This window comes from Hylobates moloch, unplaced genomic scaffold (genome assembly GCF_009828535.3).
Source record: "Hylobates moloch isolate HMO894 unplaced genomic scaffold, HMol_V3 SCAFFOLD_8, whole genome shotgun sequence".
NCBI classification, from domain to species: Eukaryota; Metazoa; Chordata; class Mammalia; order Primates; family Hylobatidae; genus Hylobates; species Hylobates moloch.
The window spans coordinates 56719929-56738662 of record NW_026652283.1 but is presented as its reverse complement, the minus strand read 5'-3'; the positions used below and the strand labels follow the sequence as shown (position 1 = coordinate 56738662).

The window sequence follows — 18734 nt, the reverse complement described above, 5'->3', positions numbered from 1 at the left end:
CAGGGAAAGTAATGTTATAATTCCCTTTCAGTTTTTTCTTCAGTTTTGCAGAGCAGAATTGGTATACATGAATAAGACAGTGAAGAATCGGGCCCTTATCACAGACACACTCACTTGGTTCTCAGGGATGGAGACTGAGGCACGAGACTAGCATCGATGACCTAATAGCAAAATACCAAAACTGACTATGCCCCTAGCACTGTAGTTGGTGCTAAGGTAGTACTGCAAAATACACCGTGTGTATGTTCCTATCTTTTGCATTCTCAAGCAATATTATATCAAAGCTCCGAGACATAACACAGTAGAAAAACCTGATTAACCTAGTCTCTCCCAAATTTCTAGGGAACTAGTATTCTGCTGAACACATGTTTAGTAAACCATTGCTTTACAAAATTTTTCTTTTTTTTTTTTCTTTTTTTTTAGCAAGGGTCTCACTCTCATCTAGGCTAGAGAGCAGTGGTGCAATCATGGCTTATTGTGGCCTCAACCTCCTGGGCTCAAGCAATCCTCCCACCTCAGCCTCCCAAGTAGCTGGGACCACAGACACACCTCACCATGCCCAGCTAATTTATTTTTTTATTTTTTGTAGAGACAGGATCTCCATATGTTGCCCAGGCTGGTCTTGAACTCCTGGTCTTGAGCAATCCTCCCAGCTTGGCCTCCCAAAATGTTGGGATTAGAGATGTGAGCCATATGGCCTGGCCATTTTATTTTGAAGACAAGGCGTCTTCTCCAAAAATTTATTCCTTTGGCCAAAAAAAATAATAATTTCACAGACATAAAAGAGATTTAATAAGACACACTTAGAATGTATTCTCTCATCAAGTACCACAACCATAAAAAGGAAAACAATTTTAAGTATTTATGGAGTTTATAAATATATTTCAGTGTTTGTGGGAGGGCACAACTGATGTTATTTATTTATCGATTGGTTTGTTTATTCAACAGGCATGAATTGGCCATGTATTATGCACAGGCACTGTTCCAGGCACTCAGATACTAATCTAAACGAGATCCTCAACAAATTCTACAAAGCAGCCCACCATGAGTGAATGTGACAAGTGTGACACCAGTGGCAAAGTTTTATGGGAACACAGAAGAAGAAAAGAGTAATCTTGTCTGGGTAAAGGGTAGAAGAGGGGAGGAAAGTACCCTCTGAGGATGATGATACTGGTAATGGGTTTGACGGGCAAGTGGACTTCCTTTCAATAGGTAGAGAAATAGGGGAAGTATGTTCAGGCATTGATAGGGGAATAAGGATGAGGAAAAGGAAGAATATCAGCTGGTCCACTAAGGGTAGGGCAAATAGAAGGCTTTATATGAGCCACAGGTCATTAGCCTGTCTCAGAAGACACTGGTATGATTCCCTGTCTTGTCCTACCATCCCACAGATGAGGGAGAAGGTACAATTAAGAGTGTGGGTCAGGGCTGAAAGAGGAAGGGATCAGAGCTCCCTTCCATCCTTGGCCCCTCCCTAACCACCTAGAGGACTCAGTCATCCCATTGGGTTGCTAAGCTGTCCATGAACTCAGACAAAGCATCCAGGAAGCTGTAGTGCGCAGAGGGTGTGAGGACGGACAATCCCCTGAACCCCAGTCTTGGCTTTCTATAAGCATGGCCTCAATCATTAAGCAAGGCTATGAACAGACTTCTCCAGGAAAAGAGTCCCTCTTTCTACTAAGGAGGCTTCCAGATTTCCATGTGGGGAGAAACCTGTGGGCATGTCTGTGGGGGTGCATGCTTGCAGCAGCAGTGACCCGTGACTCTTCAGAGGAGGCCTGACAATCACAAACTCCATTCCCCACTTGGGCGCTTATCCTTCCAACCACTACTCATGCCTTCAAATCAAAGCCCCAAAGGCTCCTCCCAAGAAACACACTCTCCTCCCGTGAGTGCCTGTCCTGTTACTGCAGCGGAAACCAAACTCTGTCTCCTAACCCCAGACATAAAAATCACAAGCTGTCATAGCTCCTAACAGAGCACCTGATGACACAATTAAATCACCCACAGCAGGACACCTCCAGCCTCCTGCCTGCACCGGTTCCACCCCAGGGTAGGATTTATCTCATACACATCTGAGTGCCACTCAGCCCTTCCTGTAACTATTCTGAAGGATCTAGCACCTCATACCTCTAAGGCACTTGGCAAACCAGATTTTTATTTCCCAGGAGATCCTCATCAAATAGGTCAGGCTTATTACCTCTGTTAACGTTGTGGAAGCAAGACAAGGTTCCTAGACCAAGGTCACCCCAGTCTGACACAGAACAAAGGCTGAGGTGGATGAACAATTTGTCCCCTCCACCCGCAACGCACGCACCAGACAACATAATCTCAGAGCATGCACAGACAGACAGCACACTTGACTAGCTAAATCCATGTAGTCATTTAGGAGCTTTTATGTTGCAGTCTTTTAAGTTTTTATAGTAGGTCTTCATATCCCATGATTTCTTTGAAAATTGAGATATAATTCACATACCATAAAATTCACCCTTTTCAGGTATATAATTCGATGGTTTTTAATATATTCACAAAGTTGTGCAGCCACAGTCTAATCCCAGAACATTTCATCAGCTCAAGAAGTTCCATACCTATTAGCAGCCCAAGGCTTTTCATGAGGAAGAAGGTCTTTTGCTCCAGGGTCCTAGGCATGGTAGCACCAATGGAAGAACAGGTACAGTGAAGGTTTGACAAAGTACCCCCATGGGGAGGTGGGCTGAGAGCACAGCCTCTGGCCTCGGCTTCCAGGCCAACCCTCAGAACCTCTCTGTGGGTTATTCATGCCCATCTCTACAGACAGTGAGTTCATGATTCTGCCTGGACTAGACTCACCATAGAGGGCAAAGGATGGAAGGAAGAGGGCACCATGCCTACCAAGGGTGCCCATCATTTTTCAGTTTCAAGATAATTACCTAATGATAGCATCTGCCTTGGCTTTTTTCTTTTTCCTGACAGATCTGACACAGAAGCGCTACAATGCTAAACCAGGAATTTACTTATGTATGCTACATCTGGCCTGGGCCAACCAATGAAAAACCACACAGGGCACAGTAAGTGTCTTGTGAGTTTCCTAACCGATAGGACTGAGATCAGAGCTTGGAACATCAATGTAATCATACTGGTCTGGATCCCAGCAGAATATCTCAGGAAGAGGAAATGCTCAGAAATCGCTTTACCAATGCAAGCCTGCCATGAGGCTCGTAAAAGCAAATTTGGGAGGTGATAGTTACGCCTGCCCAAGGCCAGCTGAGGGTGCCGAGGAGGCTCAGATAGAACCTTTTTCACAGTGTACTGAAAAAGCAAAGTCTCAACGAGATCCTACTCAATCATCTCAAGATACCACAGGTGGCAGGAGCACCAATGCCATCATCACACTGTGGGACTGAGACATCAAGAAAGGGAAGTTATCCTGATTTCTGGTGTGTCCATTCTTCTCCTCCACAAATCTCACATCCCTCAGCACCCCCTAAATGTCTGGAACTTCCCAGAATCTATGGAAACCAGGGTGCTAGTTATTCTTGTATAAAAGACATATTTTTGGAGCACACTATATTTGCCACATTCAGCAAATTGTGTTACATGGTCCCTATTCTCAAAGAGGTTTCAATCTAATTAGAAAACTTAAGACATGATCATGATGAAGTACTTTAAGAAGTAATAGCAGTGCTGAATGCAGAGTGGAGCTTGGCAGGGCATAAATGGATGGGAAGGAACCAAATGGGAGAAAATGTTGGAGAGGCATTCCAGATGAAGAGAACAGTGTGTACAAAGGAACAGAAGGATAACACATGTTTGCAGAACCACAGGAGGTCTAGTTAAGCTGCAGGGGGGATGAGGTGGAGAAGAATAGCCCAGGACAGCAGCGAAAAATGCAGATTGGTGACAACTGTGAACGTGGTGAATGCCCACTTAAGGAGTTCAGAACTAATGGAAAGCCACCTATGGTTTTATAAAGCAGAGGAATGAACTAGGCCACAATTTAGAATGATTACGAAGACCCCGAAAGAGAATGGCAGGAAACCAGACTCAATAAGATCTTACTATAACTCTAATCCTATAGTCTGCAATGACTAAAATAGTGAGTTGAGGTGGAGGAGGCCTAGGTATGGTACGAGTAACCTTGAATGAGTTGCCTTGATATGAGTTTTCTCATCTGAACAAGGAGGATCTGTGTCGATGAACTTGAAGATTTTGTTGTAACTTTGACATTCTATGATTCTAAGTCCACAAGGTTGTGCTTCATATAACCACCTGTAAAGAAAAGTTTAATATCTCAAACCATGGCAAAACTTCTCTAAGCCTAACCCAAACTCCACTTCTCCTTTCCCTCTGCACACAGGGGGGACAGGCTTCGGAGGATTTGATCAGAGCCTTCAAGACCCAGGCCATGTTCCCACTGGACCTCAGGCTGGTGAGAAAGGCTCTCATTCATGGTGGTACAGATGCATGGTTTCTAAGAAAGATAATTTAGAGCTTCTGCATGCAATACAGAATTGGAATAATGAGATCTTGGGCAGGGAAAGTCACAGCAGAGAATAATCAGGGATAGGGAAAGGCAGTGGGAAGGAGAGTGAGATGAAATCACTTTTAGATTAGCCTTAGTCATTGTTCTAATGTTAGCTTGTGGATTGTGAGCTTGTAGCACTTTTTGTGGGGTTAGATTAGGACACTGGAAACTTTGCTTCAAAAATTCCTCTTCCAGGGATTACAACTTCCCCATACCATCCAAGTGCCCTATGCCTTCTTTGGGCATTTCTTCATGCTGGCAGTCCCCGAACTGAGCTGCTAAGAAAACACATCTTGTCAGGATCAGGATTTCTCCCAAAATACAACCTCATTGAGGACCAGATCCATGATGCCCTCTTTCAAAGAATTTGACAGTTTGAATTCAAATATGAATTTTAACCTGGAAAATTGTCAAAGAACTTTAATTCACTGGATAGCTTAGAGTGACTTAGAGCCATCTTGGTATTCTGGGACCCTTTCTCACTCCTAGCAAGGCTGAGTGCAAGCTGAATCCAGCTGAGTACTAATGAGGCTGCTGTGATTGCTGAGGTCAAGGCAGGAGGAAGCATTAACTGGTCAATTTTTAGCCTCATGTTGAGGGCACCTGATGAACTAACCCTGCAGTCTTTCAAGGTTGAGGTTGACACTCCCTGATGGCTATGACTGACTGTTAAAAGACTTTGCTTAAATTAGGAGTTTCAAAGTTGCTGTTAGTCTAAGAACCCTTATCCAAACCAAATCTAGTATGGTTTCTGAGGGGGGGTTCACAGAGCAGAGTTAGGAAAGAACTGGATCAGTTGGAGGACAAATAAGATGCACTCCTATGAGGAGAACTTGCTGTTAGGGGTTTGAAGGGTGTCTCCGGGTTATTACTTTTGCTGGTTGTTTTCAGTTTTATTAAGTGTGGTATTATGAAGAGCCTTCTAACCTCTATGAAAGAAATATAATGGAAAGGAAAAGAGGCATCTCTAAAAATAGAATCTAGCTGCACCTCCACCCTCTGCTATCTCAGCAGCCATTACAAGCTTCCCTATGTGATAAAGACTGAGCTTCGAACTTTGGTAGTGATAAACCTACTGTCAAACACTAAGAATAACAAATGGGTCTTGTCTATCAGATACTTACTATCATTAAGGTAACCAATGATAGGCCTATGATAGAAATACCCCCCTCTTCTGTTCTTTTTTCCTTCTAATTTCAGAGTTTGAAAGATATTGATGGTAGGTCTAGTTTCCCACATGGTTTCATAATGGTCTTCTCACTGAAACTATTAACAGCGGTATTAACTGTCAACACCTTTGTAAGAAAATAACCTGCTTAAGTCAAGGGTTAATAACATTAGGGGATCACTAATTATCCTGCAAATCTTCACCCTAGTATCAAGCGTGACCCAAGTCTTAATGTCTGTGGAAAGGGATCCTCTAAAGACCCCAACTTGTTTCATAAACATAATGACAGGAGCACATTAATGTCCTGGCCATCTGTGAAGGAAGATGAGGGACAGATGAAAAACAGACAAAGGAGAAAGATGCAGAGAGGAGGAACAAAGTCAGGAAAAGTGAGGAAATGAGACTAACCCGGAAAACGATGGCCCTTGGACTGAGCTGGCTGAGCCTCCATGCCTCTTGCCATAGGGACCATCTTGTATGGAGTTCTGAAGTGCTAAAATCCCGCATCCCAGATGAGAGCCACAGAAAACAGGACACCCTGCTGGGCCTGAAGTCAGCCAGCACAGATGTCAGAAACGTTGATGGTTTGCCTGAAGTTTGTGCCTATATTGGCCTGGTGGCTAAGTGAACAGCAATATGGAAAACAGCATAGCCAGGAAACTCTTTTGCGAAGATGCTCAGAGAACAATTGGGAATGGAGTTCTCATTGTGGTTCCTGTATTCAACTCACTGCCATAGAGCTGCTTCCTCTCATCTCATTCTCATTCCTCTTTCTCCAAACAGGCTTGAGCAATGGCCGCAGAACTATGTGGAACAAAAGCTTTAGAGCAAAATAGCTTAAAATTTCAAAAAGCTCTCATCCAACAGAAGCACAGGAGGTTCATTTTTCAAGGAACCAAAATTTTCCTGACTTGCTGGGATTTGGAATAGAAATATCCACTTGTGACTAGGAGGAGGATAATTGAATTTCTGTTTCCCTGCTTGGTGACATTACCCTTAAAGGCAAAAACAACAGAGCCTCAAAGCATGAGTGATTCAGTGATGAGAAACAATGGCAGGTTAGAGAAAGCACTGGACAGGAAGCTTGGAGAACGGGAGTGTTGTAAGCTCCCTGGAGCTCACTTTCTCATCTTCAAACCATGGGACTAGATTTCTCTAGGAACTGTCCAGCTCTAACCATGTTATTCAGTGACACAAAACCAAACATGACACTTGGCTCTAGTTAGACCCCAAATCAGATGCAGGCTGTTTTTTCTATATGGCACCTGGATAAAGGTCTTTGCAGAAATTTTTCGAATCAGACGTTTTCTCTTGGAGTTTGGATTTTTCTTTTTTTTTTTCCTTCCTTCCTTCCTTCCTTCCTTCCTTCCTTCCTTCCTTCCTTCCTTCCTTCCTCTCTCTCTCTCTCTCTCTCTCTCTCTCTTTCTTTCTTTCTTTCTTTCTTTCCTTGAGACAGCATCTCACTCCAGTGCCCAGGCTGGAGTTCAGCGGCGCCATCTCAGCTCACTTTAGCCTTGACCTATGGGGTTCAGATGATTTTCCTACCTCAGCTTCCCAAGCAGCTGGGACTCCAGGTACATGCCACTATGCCCCGCTAATATTTGTATTTTTTCTAGATACAAGGTTTCACCATGTTGCCCAGGCTGGTCTCAATCTCCTGGCTCAAGCAATCCACCCACCTCGGCCTCCCAAAGTGCTAGAATGTTTCAGCTCAATCCAGCCTATCAATTTATAAGGTAAGGAGTGGCTGTATTGAAACTCATGAGAGTGACCTATTGAAATTCCAATCAACAGTCCCCAGTAAGAAAAAAAATCATCCACATATAGATGCTTCCAAATAATTTTCAATGAATTATTAACCTTTGATCAGTTATGTTTACGTGGATAAGAGTAGCCTGATCTCTCTCTCAGTGGCTCCACCCTTTATAGAGCTAGACTCTAAAAATCTGCAATGTTAACTTCTTTTGAAGCTGCCCATCCACCTGCTTCTCCTTTGCCAAAAGGCTAGGATGGACTAAAATGAACCAACACAAGAAGCAGGAGAGATGAGAGAAAGGAAATAAGCATCCTGGAGAGTCCATAGTTTGTTGTCTCTGGGGGCAGTTTGGGGCGGGAGCTGTGGGAAGCAGAGGGTGGCTTTTTAAATCAGTCTTGATGGAAAGCAGTGAAGCTTTCTATGGATGCTGCTGGAAGTAGGTCACTCTACGCTACTCTGTGCTGGCATGAATAGCAATCGAGCAACTACACGAACATTCTATTTACCTAGCCATGGAGATGAAAACATTCCTGTGGGGGGAAAATGCAGCCAGAAGGTTCTGACACAACCAGACAGATGAGGAGGCATTCAAATGACTTGTGATTTCATCCAAAATGATTTGCTTGTTCCTACCACAGTGTTTCTCTGGATCTTTTCAAACCTCTGCAAAGAGTTTATCCACATGATACTCATTAAAGTCTCATTTGAAAGGGTAAAAAAAAAAAAAAAGCCCAAAGCTTTTTGAAAAAGGCAGGGTTATCTGAGCTGCAAATATACTGGTAAAAGGATTTTTTACTTATATCTATTTCTATTCTCCACTGCCACCCGACTGACCTTTATAAATTGCAATAACAGCAGGCATTTAACAGAATCTGACATCAAGTAAGGTATGTAATAATATTTAAACTCCATAATGTTAAAATACGTATTTACAGATCATTTCATACACTGTAATGAGAATAAGTCATTTTGAAGCCTGAAGCTTTAGGACTGGAATTCTGATTTGAGCTTTGCAAGTCCTTGAGGTCCACTCTCCTGCAGTGATGTGTTGGAAGCAAAATGGATGCCGAAATTTTGGAAAAAGTCAGAAGACTGGTCATAAGGTGATTATAAGAAAAGTGTATACTAGACCCAGTGAGAGATCTGTTCATTCCAAATCCTCTGTCTTACACTCCTGGTCTTTCATTAACAAAGATATTAGTATTTGCTATAATTTTCTGATCCTAAACGATTTCAGTAAGATCCTCTCTATGGCTCTTGCCTTATAAAATGAATGGAGAAAAGAATTGAAAATGACTAAATATCACCTGTAAATGAGTTACAAAAGAAGAATAGCCTGTTGCCTGTCCTAAACTGTTTTCATTCATCTCCATTTCTAATTAGTTCTCATCCACTTGTATTTCTGTTCTTATCATCTAAGATTCAACTCAACAAGTAATAATGTATCTATTATGCACTGGATCTGCTAAGAAGCCCATTCAATATTCATGAACTAACTTAATACTCAATGACCCTTTCGTGTGAGTATTTATATCTGTATTTTAGAGATGAGGAACTTGAGTTGCAGAATAGCCAACCTACTTGACCAAGTTCACCCAGTGTGTAAATATTAGAATGGTAGGGGTGGGAGTGGCAATTGAGTGGGGAATCTTAGGTCTCCTGGTTTTAAAGCCACCGTTGTTTTTCACTATCTCAACATTCATTCCCTCACTTTGCAAATCTCAGTCTTGGGATAATACAAACAAAGTGCTTAGCAGTACCTGGAGTTTAACAAACACTAGTATCATCATCACCATTAATACTGTTTGTTGTCATTATTACTATCACAACAATCTTCAACAGAATTAAGCAAATTAGGCCTTTAAATAGCTTCAGCTGCTTAAAAGTCTTCATAAGTCCAGGAACTATAAGTCCAGGAATCAGCTCAGTTCCAGTTGAGAAGCCCAGGGCAAGTTGTATTTGTACATTTCTGTAAGTGCTCATTAGCAAATTGAACAATCTTTAGATGTCTCTGATAAAACTCCACGTACACTATTTATGGTTTAAGACTTGGCTATGGGGGCTTTCACAGAGGGATGCCATGCCATCCAGGCCCATTCAAGGCTGGCATGCAAGGCCAGCCCCAGGGAGCTTGTTGTCAGGCACTTAGCAAGGCACTCATGAATTCAAATGGGCAGTTCCTTCCAGCACATCGGGGTGGTGATTGTGGTCAGGGAAGAGGGAAGGAGCAAATGGGTGCAATATTAAAATATTAGTTATGCTTTTATCAGTAGTAAACTGAGTCCTGCTCTGTAGACTAGTCTGTGTGAGCACCTGTTATCATAAATGCCAAGAAGTACTGCACTCAAGTAGAACCTTCCATTCTCATCCTCACTCCAGGGAACAGGCTTTCCACCCCATTCCCACAGAGGCCTGAGCTTACCTTGCTGACCCTGAGCACTGCATTCTTGCACATACAAAGAGCCAGGGAGCCCAAGCTGGAGGGCCAGTCATTTCTCTTGGCTCTTCTTTCTAAGCCATTTTCTCCTACAGAAAATGAGGCATAAGTGAACTGTAAAGCTTCTTCTCACTCTAAAACTTTCTGGTATTTTTTGTCTCTCTGTGATTTGCAATTGCCATAATGGGGGCTGGACCTCAAGTTCCTTCAGAGTAAGGCTGAGACATGATAGTAATCTTAGGTATCTCTGGGGCATCATTCAGCCTGAGAAAGTGGAGTGGAAAGGGAATTCCACAAAGACTCAAGCACATGAAGAATACCTTATTATCATCCCTGTGTTACAACTTGCAAAGGCCTTTCTTCTAAGGTCCTCTCTTCATTCATCATTTCTGTGTGGTAGGCTTTACAGAATTAGAAACCAGAAGGCCAAGGAGGGTAAGTGACAATTTCAAGGGTTAGAGCTAATGAGATGGAGATAACAGCCTTCTGACTCCTGGCACAGTGCTCTTGCTACAGACTGTGCTGTAGCAATAAACCGATGTTTATTTACACTGAGAAATCATGAGCCACTATGCTTGTATTTCAGCTTAATGAATTAGGTATACAGAAGATATACATCAACAGTAAACACTGTCAGGAGTTTGAAGAGTATGGGCTTATAGATCCAAGACTGAAATTGAGTTATTAGCCTATTCACACTAGTGTACAAATCATATGGCAATCTGATGTGATTTCATTGTGACAGACTCTCCTGAAGAATCACATCCGCATAGTATTTGGTTACTGGTCTAAAGACTCTCCACACTGCCTTGGGCCCATTTCTGTAGGCTAATTTGTGTAAGGTACTCATCACTGAAGGGGTTAAGATGACCTCTAAATGACCTGACAGGCATATCTCCATGGAAATGTTGATCTAGCCATCTAATCCCTGCTGGGAGAATGATTTAAAAGAAATACAAAGTCACTTGATTGCTAAGGTATCTCGTTGCTCAGCTGGGAATAATATACATTGACAGGACAGTTTCTTTATTATTGCCCCTTCTATATTTTCTGTCTTAATTCTAAAGCCCTCCCTCCTCTACAAGCCTTCCAACGAAAATACACTTTAAGGGGCTGGTAATAAGAAACAGGAGCCATGCATTCTACATGAAAAATGGCTTTCAGAAAATAGATGAAGTCTATGCACCATGTGGCACTCATCAGTGTTGCCACTCCTCACACCTACGTGTGCTGGTCACTGTAGTGCTGCTTGTGTCTGAATGTTTGTGTTCATATTCTCATACTTCATGGTAGCACTGGCCCATTAGTTTGAGATTTTAACTAAAACAATGTTAGTTGAGTTTTGCAAAATGAAAAAATAAAAGTGCTGGGTTTTCTTCCTCTGATGTGTAAGAACACATTCCAAAGGAATATGGCTGTAGTTTCATATATAAGCTAGATTGTAAACAAAAGTGACAGTAACTGGAATGAATGGATGATTCACCTTAAATCAGGACACAAAGACAGAAATTAGGGACAGGTATACAGCATTGGTAGCTTCTCCATCTACTCCTCATTCTGGAGCCAAAAAGGCCCAGAGCTGGAAGGTAGTTCTGTGCCAGGGGATATTCATCCTCCCAGACATCAGCCTTAAAGCTGAGGTCAGTCTTAGCTACTTGGCAACTGACTCTGTCCCTTTCATTCATAAACTGTTTAGTATTTTTTTGTTTTTTTTTACTATATCTGTATATTTCAATTGTACTACACTTTGGGAAGCAAGTTTCATATACATCATACCTTCAGGGTTAAGCAGTATTTCCTTTCATTTGCCCTAAACTCATCTTCCTTAGGTTTGAAAAACTTTGAGTCCTAGCAGTTGAATATTTGGTGAACAAGGTCACATATACTTTAATGTGATAAGCCTGAATCACATTCCTCTCTTGGTCTGCCTTGTATCAGAAAACTCATTCATATTTCTTTCATCCTTATTTGGCTATTGCATCTAGTATGTGCCAGGCTTTTTATTCTACCTTCATACAACCACACCTACTTCCTACTGATTATTAAAGTTACTTTTCTGTGCACGTTTGCTGGGTTCATTGAATACATTCCCTAGGGCAGAGTAATGTGGCACTGCAGAAACAGGGAGGGTTCTAATATCAGGAAACTGGAGTCTGAGGCAAGGCTCTTGCACATACTACCTCTGAAAGCTTTATGCCTCAGTTTCCCTATCTTTCAAAAAATTGGAGATAACACAAACATCTATCACAGGGCTGTTAAAGTGAAAATGCACATGGAAATGCTTAGAAATATGAGTTATCATTATTAGTAATATTAATATTCTCATTAAAGATTAGTGACAAGAATAACCTTTTTAAATTCCTGGTTAAAAAAAAGTCAGTACAGCTCTACATAAGGGTAGAATATTATTGCATTCCTCACGTCCTTCATAAAGACACTTGTTCCCCCTTTTTAGCCACGACTTCATGTAGGGTCAGTGTTTTCAGAGAATGATTTTAATGAACTCTAAGTTATTTCCTGAATCATTAATGGTATGACAAAGATCCTTTTATTTCATAACTATAGCTGGAGTCTTTACCTGTGAGGGCATTACCTTGAAGTTGGTCACAGGAAAATCATCTCTCTTTTCTGCCCTCTAACACTGATCTTCTTACGGTCTGTCTCCATTAACTTGACTTTTTAGTATAAGGTTCAGTATCATCTAAATCCTTTATAAAGATTGTTAATCATATTGCTTTCATAATAACTGAGTCTCCATGCCCAACAAATATAGTAACTTACCATTTTTTCAAAAAATAGATCTTAAAGGGAGGATCTATCAAAAGCTTTTTAAAAATCTAAGTCGATCTCCTTGATCAATACGTATGGCACACCCCTACAGGACACTCATTCAGGCTTGGTTTCTCTGTACAGATTCCCACTGTTACCATGTCCCCCTTCACAACTGTACTCCCTTACACTCATGCTAGGTTCCATTTACAGATCTCATCTGTTGTCATCAACTTTAATGGTCTGACTCATCGAGGGGACAGAGTCCTTGCAGACAATGATCTTTTGCTGGATAAGGTTGAATTAGATACTTTGATATCTCCTTTCCTAACTTCTCTGCAATTCTTCATGATGCACATATGTGTTTTATGCAGCAGCAGGAATTTAACTATTTTTATCTGCTTGCCTGATTTGTAGTATTCTCAGTATTCATTATTACTTATTTTAGTACTTCAATTTCAAGAGGTAATATGCTTGTTGAAATATCACAAATTCTTCAATAAAAACTGAAAATAATTATTTCATCATTACTTTTCTCACTTTTTGCCTCTGCAATAATAAAATAATTTGGTAGTTTTTAACTGGCACCATTTTCTCATATCTTGTGGGATCTCTTATTTGTAACCCTGGTGGTTACAAATTAATTTCTATTTAACACCCATTGTTTTATATACAGTTATTTAATAATCTATTAAATCTTCCAATTTCTTGCTTTCTTTTTTGAGATGGAGTCTTGCCGTATCACCCAGGCTGGAGTGCGATGGCATGATCTTGGCTCACTGCAACCTCCGCCTCCCAGGTTCAAGCTATTCTCCTGCCTCAGCCTCCTGAGTAGCTGGGATTACAGGTACATGCCACCATGTCTGGCTAATTTTTTTATTTTTAGTAGAGATGGGGTTTCACCATGTTAGTCAGGCTGGTCTTGAACTCCTGACCTCATGATCCACCCACCTCGGTCTCCCAAAGTGCTGGGATTACAGGCCTGAGCCACTGCGCCCGGCCATTTCTTGCTTTTTTAAAAGAAAAACTTGACTTTTAAAAGGTTTCATTCATCAAAAAAAATAAATAAATACTAAGTAGCTTTGCTTTCTTTGCTGGAGGTTTCCTTAGTCATTTAAAGGAAGAAAGATATCCCACTTTGTGTTGTCTTTGATTTTTTATAACAAGCTGAATCTGAATTTGGAGGGAGAAAGCTTCAGGCAAGAAGATTGCTTTTCTTTCTCTGAGCAACATTTTATCTTTCTTTCTTTCTTTTTTTTTTTTTTTTTTTTTTTGAGACAAGGTCTTGCTCTGTTGCCCAGGCTGGAGTGCAGTGGTGCATTCATAGCTCATTGCAGCCTTCAACTTCTGGGCTCAAGCAATCCTTCCATCTCAGCCTCCCGAGTAGCTGGGACTACAGATGTGCACCACTGAGCCTATTTTTCATTTCTTTGTAGATACAGGGTCTTGCTATGTTGCCCAGGCTGGTCTCAAACTCCTGGCCTCAAGTGATCCTCCTGCCTCGTCCTCCCAAACCACTGTGATTACAGGCATGAGCTCCCATTTATGAACAAACCTTTTGATCTTATGTGAGGGATCCTCAAACTGCAATAGAAATCCCTCATACCGGTAGAACGTGGTGGCTCACGCCTATAATCCCAGCACTTTGGGAGGCTGAGGCAGGTGGATCACAAGGTTGGAAGATCTAGACCATCCTGGCTAACATGGTGAAACCCCGTCTCTACTAAACATACAAAAAATTAGCTGGGAGTGGTGGCACGAGCCTGTAGTCCCAGCTACTCAGGAGGCTGAGGCAGGAGAATCGCTTGAACCTGGGAGGTGGAGGTTGCAGTGAGCTGAGATCGTGCCACTGCACTCCAGCCTGGGCGACAGAGCGAGAATATGTCTAAAAAAAAAAAAAAAAAAAAAAAAAGAAAAGAAAAGAAAAAAAGAGAGACAAGAAAGAAAGAAAAAGGAATCCCTCACACCATCCACCATCCTCACAGAAGCAAGCCAGAAAACCTACCCTGCCTTGTCTGTGATGGGAAACAAATGAAGGGGGAAGTGCATCCTTGGTCAGAATGAAGGGCCAGTCATTTGAGGAAGGATGGGAGAAGAAAAGACATTTCTCTGCTGGAGTTACTTTTCTTTTCTTTTCTTTTTTTTTTTTTTTTTTTTTTTATGAGATGGAGTCTCACTTCACCCAGGCTGGAGTGCAGTGGCAAGATCTTGGCTCACTGTACCCTATGCCTCCGGGGTTCAAGTGATTCTCATGCCTCAGCCTGCCTAGTAGCTGGGACTACAGGCCTGAGCCACCGTGCCTGGCTAATTTTTGTATTTTTAGTATAGAGATGAGTGTTTCATCATTTTGGCCAGGCTGGTCTCTAACTTCTGACCTCAAGTGATCTGCCTGTCTCGGCCTCCCAAAATGCTAGGATTACAGGCGTGAGCTACCACACCTGGCCTTAGAGTTTCTGAGATTGTGTTATAGATGATAAAGCTAAGATGAAGGGACTTTGAGAAGTAACTCACTCTGCCTCTTTAATTATCCTGTCTAGAAAGAAAGTCTGTCATCAGGGCCGGAGACTGGCTCTGCTGCAGATTGATTGGAGAAAGAGACTTTTTCCCCCAATCTCAATTGCTTCAGTTTTCCTGGAATTGAGGCAGGCCATAAACCTATCAGTGACTCAAGAAAATGGAAGCAATTAAGTCTGCAGGTGTGCATATTTGTCATATTAATGATGGATCTGTGTTAATATAAGTCACAAAAGCCTTCTGAATGCCGCGTTCACTTTTGCTGGGGGTGAAACCACCTCGAGGAGGTGCTGCAACTCCATCATGCTGATATCAGGGACTTTCCCCCTCAATCTCAGAGTGACTCCCCTCCTTCCCAGTACTGGCTTGGGGTGCTTTCCCACTGCTGCTCCAATTGCAGTCACATTTTTCAGGGGTGCCTAATTTGACTCTGGTGACGAGCACGCTAGTTAGTTAAAGATACCTAGTTAGGTACAGAAGGAATATAATTTGCTGGCATAATTTTGGAGTCAGACAAACCTGGCTTGACTATCAGCCTTTCTACTTCATACTAGCTTGTCTTGAACAGCTTATTAAAGTCCAACAAGGATTATAACATTTATTTTATAAAGTTGTTGTGAGGAAGAAATAAAGTCATAAATGTAAAGCTCTAAATTCAGTGTCTCCTGGTTACAGTCTCTTTAATGATTTCTCCTTTTCTGACCTTGAAAACATTTTAGCTCTTAGAAAATTAATTTGCAGTCATTCCTCATAGGCTGCCAGACAACTTCAGGGTGAGGAACAGTATTAGCAAGGTTCATGAGAAGACAGTAGGCCAGTGCCTCGGATGTGTCAATCTTGGTGACTGTCAACTGCCCTCTCCGGGGGATGCTGCCTCCTCCTTTAAAAGCCAGCCAGCCTTTCCTGAGGCCCTTCATTCCACATGCCCCCCTAGAGGTGGGCACCTCACCCAAGGGCAGCCCGTCTGTGGGATGGGCAGTGATCCACAACGTGGTTTAACACAAAAAGGTGAGTCATCAGATTCTCACTCGTAGGAATGTGAAATCGGGAGTATGAAACAAATCAGGCATAAATAAGTAGAAGCAGAGCTCAGAGAGATGCACAGGGAAAGCACAGACGGGGAGTCTGGGCCATAAGAACCACTTCAAGCTGGAGAGACAAGGAAATAGGAAAAAGGTGAGTAAGCAAAAGCTCCACGGTAGAGAAAAGACATGGGGCATAGAAAGGGAAACACCAGGTACGATGGTAGGGAAAGGAGAGGAAGATGTATGATAGGAGATGGGCACATTACTGCAATGCAGCCCAGGAATCTCCCAAAGCCCTACCCCAGAGCCCCAGCTGTCCTGGATCCAGGTCCACCTGCCTTGAGGGTTGGCTGATGCACAGCTCCTGTGCCTTCATCCCTGTGGGGTCACTGCCCCTCACTGACATGTGAGTCCTCACAAACATTTCTCACCATTGAGCAACTTGGGCGAGTCACCGTGCCCTGTAAGCAACAGTGCTCACCCACTGAGATGTGAACACCATTTGGGAGATCTGGAATGCTCAGAGAATTCTGAATTCGGGCACCTCACTAGATGGCCTAGATCATGGAATCCCACGGAGGGCTCTTCTGATCCTCTGTCACATATTATAGGGAAGTCTTTCCCTCAAAAAACAACAAGTAAATATATGCCACCCAATGGAAAGAAGTTATAAAAAATGCTTATCTAGACAATGAGAGAGTAAACTGGTTCCCAGATTTCTTCATTATTGTAAAGTCTAGGTATGGCCCTTTTTCCAGTCTGCAAAATGGGAATCATGATAGCACCAAGAATGTAAAACCACAATATGCTGTATCTGTAAGGTAATAAAAACACACCAGCAGATAATGATGCTGGAAAGGACATACATTCTTTTTTATTATCAAAGAAAAGATTTTCTTTTGCCCACCCATGTAACTTAACAGTCAGCAATAATGAGGAAGGAAAAAATGCACTGTACATGACAGCCAAAATCAGAATTTGATAAAATATCCTACTTCTAAAGGGATACTGTCATGTAAAAAAAAATCAATTTGAGTAGAAAAAAGTCTGGTTTGTTTATTAGTTTTGCTCCTAATGCCACCAAATGGACCTCAATCTGAAATGGCTTTTGAAATCAAATTTGCTGTTCTCCAATTCTGCAACTTACTCTTTATGCTAATTTGTCTGCACCTGCAGGGACAAAGAAACTGGCAGCATTGAGCATGAGATCCAGGAAGAAAAAGCAACACAAAGATTCAAGAAATGAAACCAGAACTAAATCATATTAGGTGTTTAAAGGTTGGACTTTTATAAAACAAGGAAAGAGTGGATCAAATGTCTGAGAGAGTGTTCTGACTGTAGAAAATGCTAGAGCCTTGGTGAGGGAGCTGATGTCTTCCCAGGTCCCAGAAGAAAGAATGGCAGTGTGGGGTGTGTGGAATCAGGAAGGCCAAGTGCTGGGACCAAGCGGGGTCTCTTTCAGCCTGCACATCCCTTAATTATGAGAGTTACTACAAAATGTCTTAAAAGTTTCCTGCTCAAGAACTTAGCCTCTATGAGTTAGGGTTAATTCTTCCTTCCAACTTAAAAAATCTCTTTATTTAAGGCTCTAGTTTGAAAGAAGTACCACAATTTCAAGGAACAGACTGCCATCCTTTTCCCATTGTTCTCTGTTATGTGGGCCCTCAACTCTCTCCTTTCTCCTGCTTCTTTCTGCCATGCCATTGGGTGTGGTCAAAGAGTATCTGGAGCCCAAATCTAGTATCCCAAACATTATAAAACCTGAGAACAATCAATATCGTGAAAATGGCCATACTGCCCAAGGTAATTTATAGATTCAATGCCATCCCCATCAAGCTACCAATGACTTTCTTCACAGAATTGGAAAAAACTACTTTAAAGTTCATATGGAACCAAAAAAGAGCCCGCATTGCCAAGTCAATCCTAAGCCAAAAGAACAAAGCTGGAGGCATCACGCTACCTGACTTTAAACTATACTACAAGGCTACAGTAACCAAAACAGCGTGGTACTGGTACCACAACAGAGACATAGATCAATGGAACAGAACAGAGCCCTCAGAAATGATGCCGCATAGCTACAACTATCTGATCTTTGACAAACCTGACAAAAACAAGAAATGGGGAAAGGATTCCCTATTTAATAAATGGTGCTGGGAAAACTGGCTAGCCATATGTAGAAAGCTGCAACTGGATCCCTTCCTTACACCTTATACAAAAATTAATTCAAGATGGATTAAAGACTTATATGTTAGACCTAAAACCATTAAAATCCTACAAGAAAACCTAGGCAATACCATTCAGGACATAGGCGTGGGCAAGGACTTCATGTCTAAAACACCAAAAGCAATGGCAACAAAAGCCAAAATCGACAAATGGGATCTCATTAAACTAAAGAGCTTCTGCACAGCAAAAGAAACTATCATCAGAGTGAACAGGCAACCTACAGAATGGGAGAAAATTTTTGCAACCTACTCATCTGACAAAGGGCTAATATCCAGAATCTACAATGAACTCAAACAAATTTACAAGAAAAAAACAAACAACCCCATCAAAAAGTGGGC

At 41.9% G+C, this 18734-nt stretch overlaps 1 protein-coding gene across 2 annotated transcripts in view; it reads right to left on the bottom strand.

Annotated features, from left to right (window-relative positions):
* The window catches only part of ASTN1 (astrotactin 1), a 307337-nt gene that overhangs the window by 201610 nt on the left and 86993 nt on the right, over positions 1-18734 (bottom strand). The window lies entirely within an intron of this gene.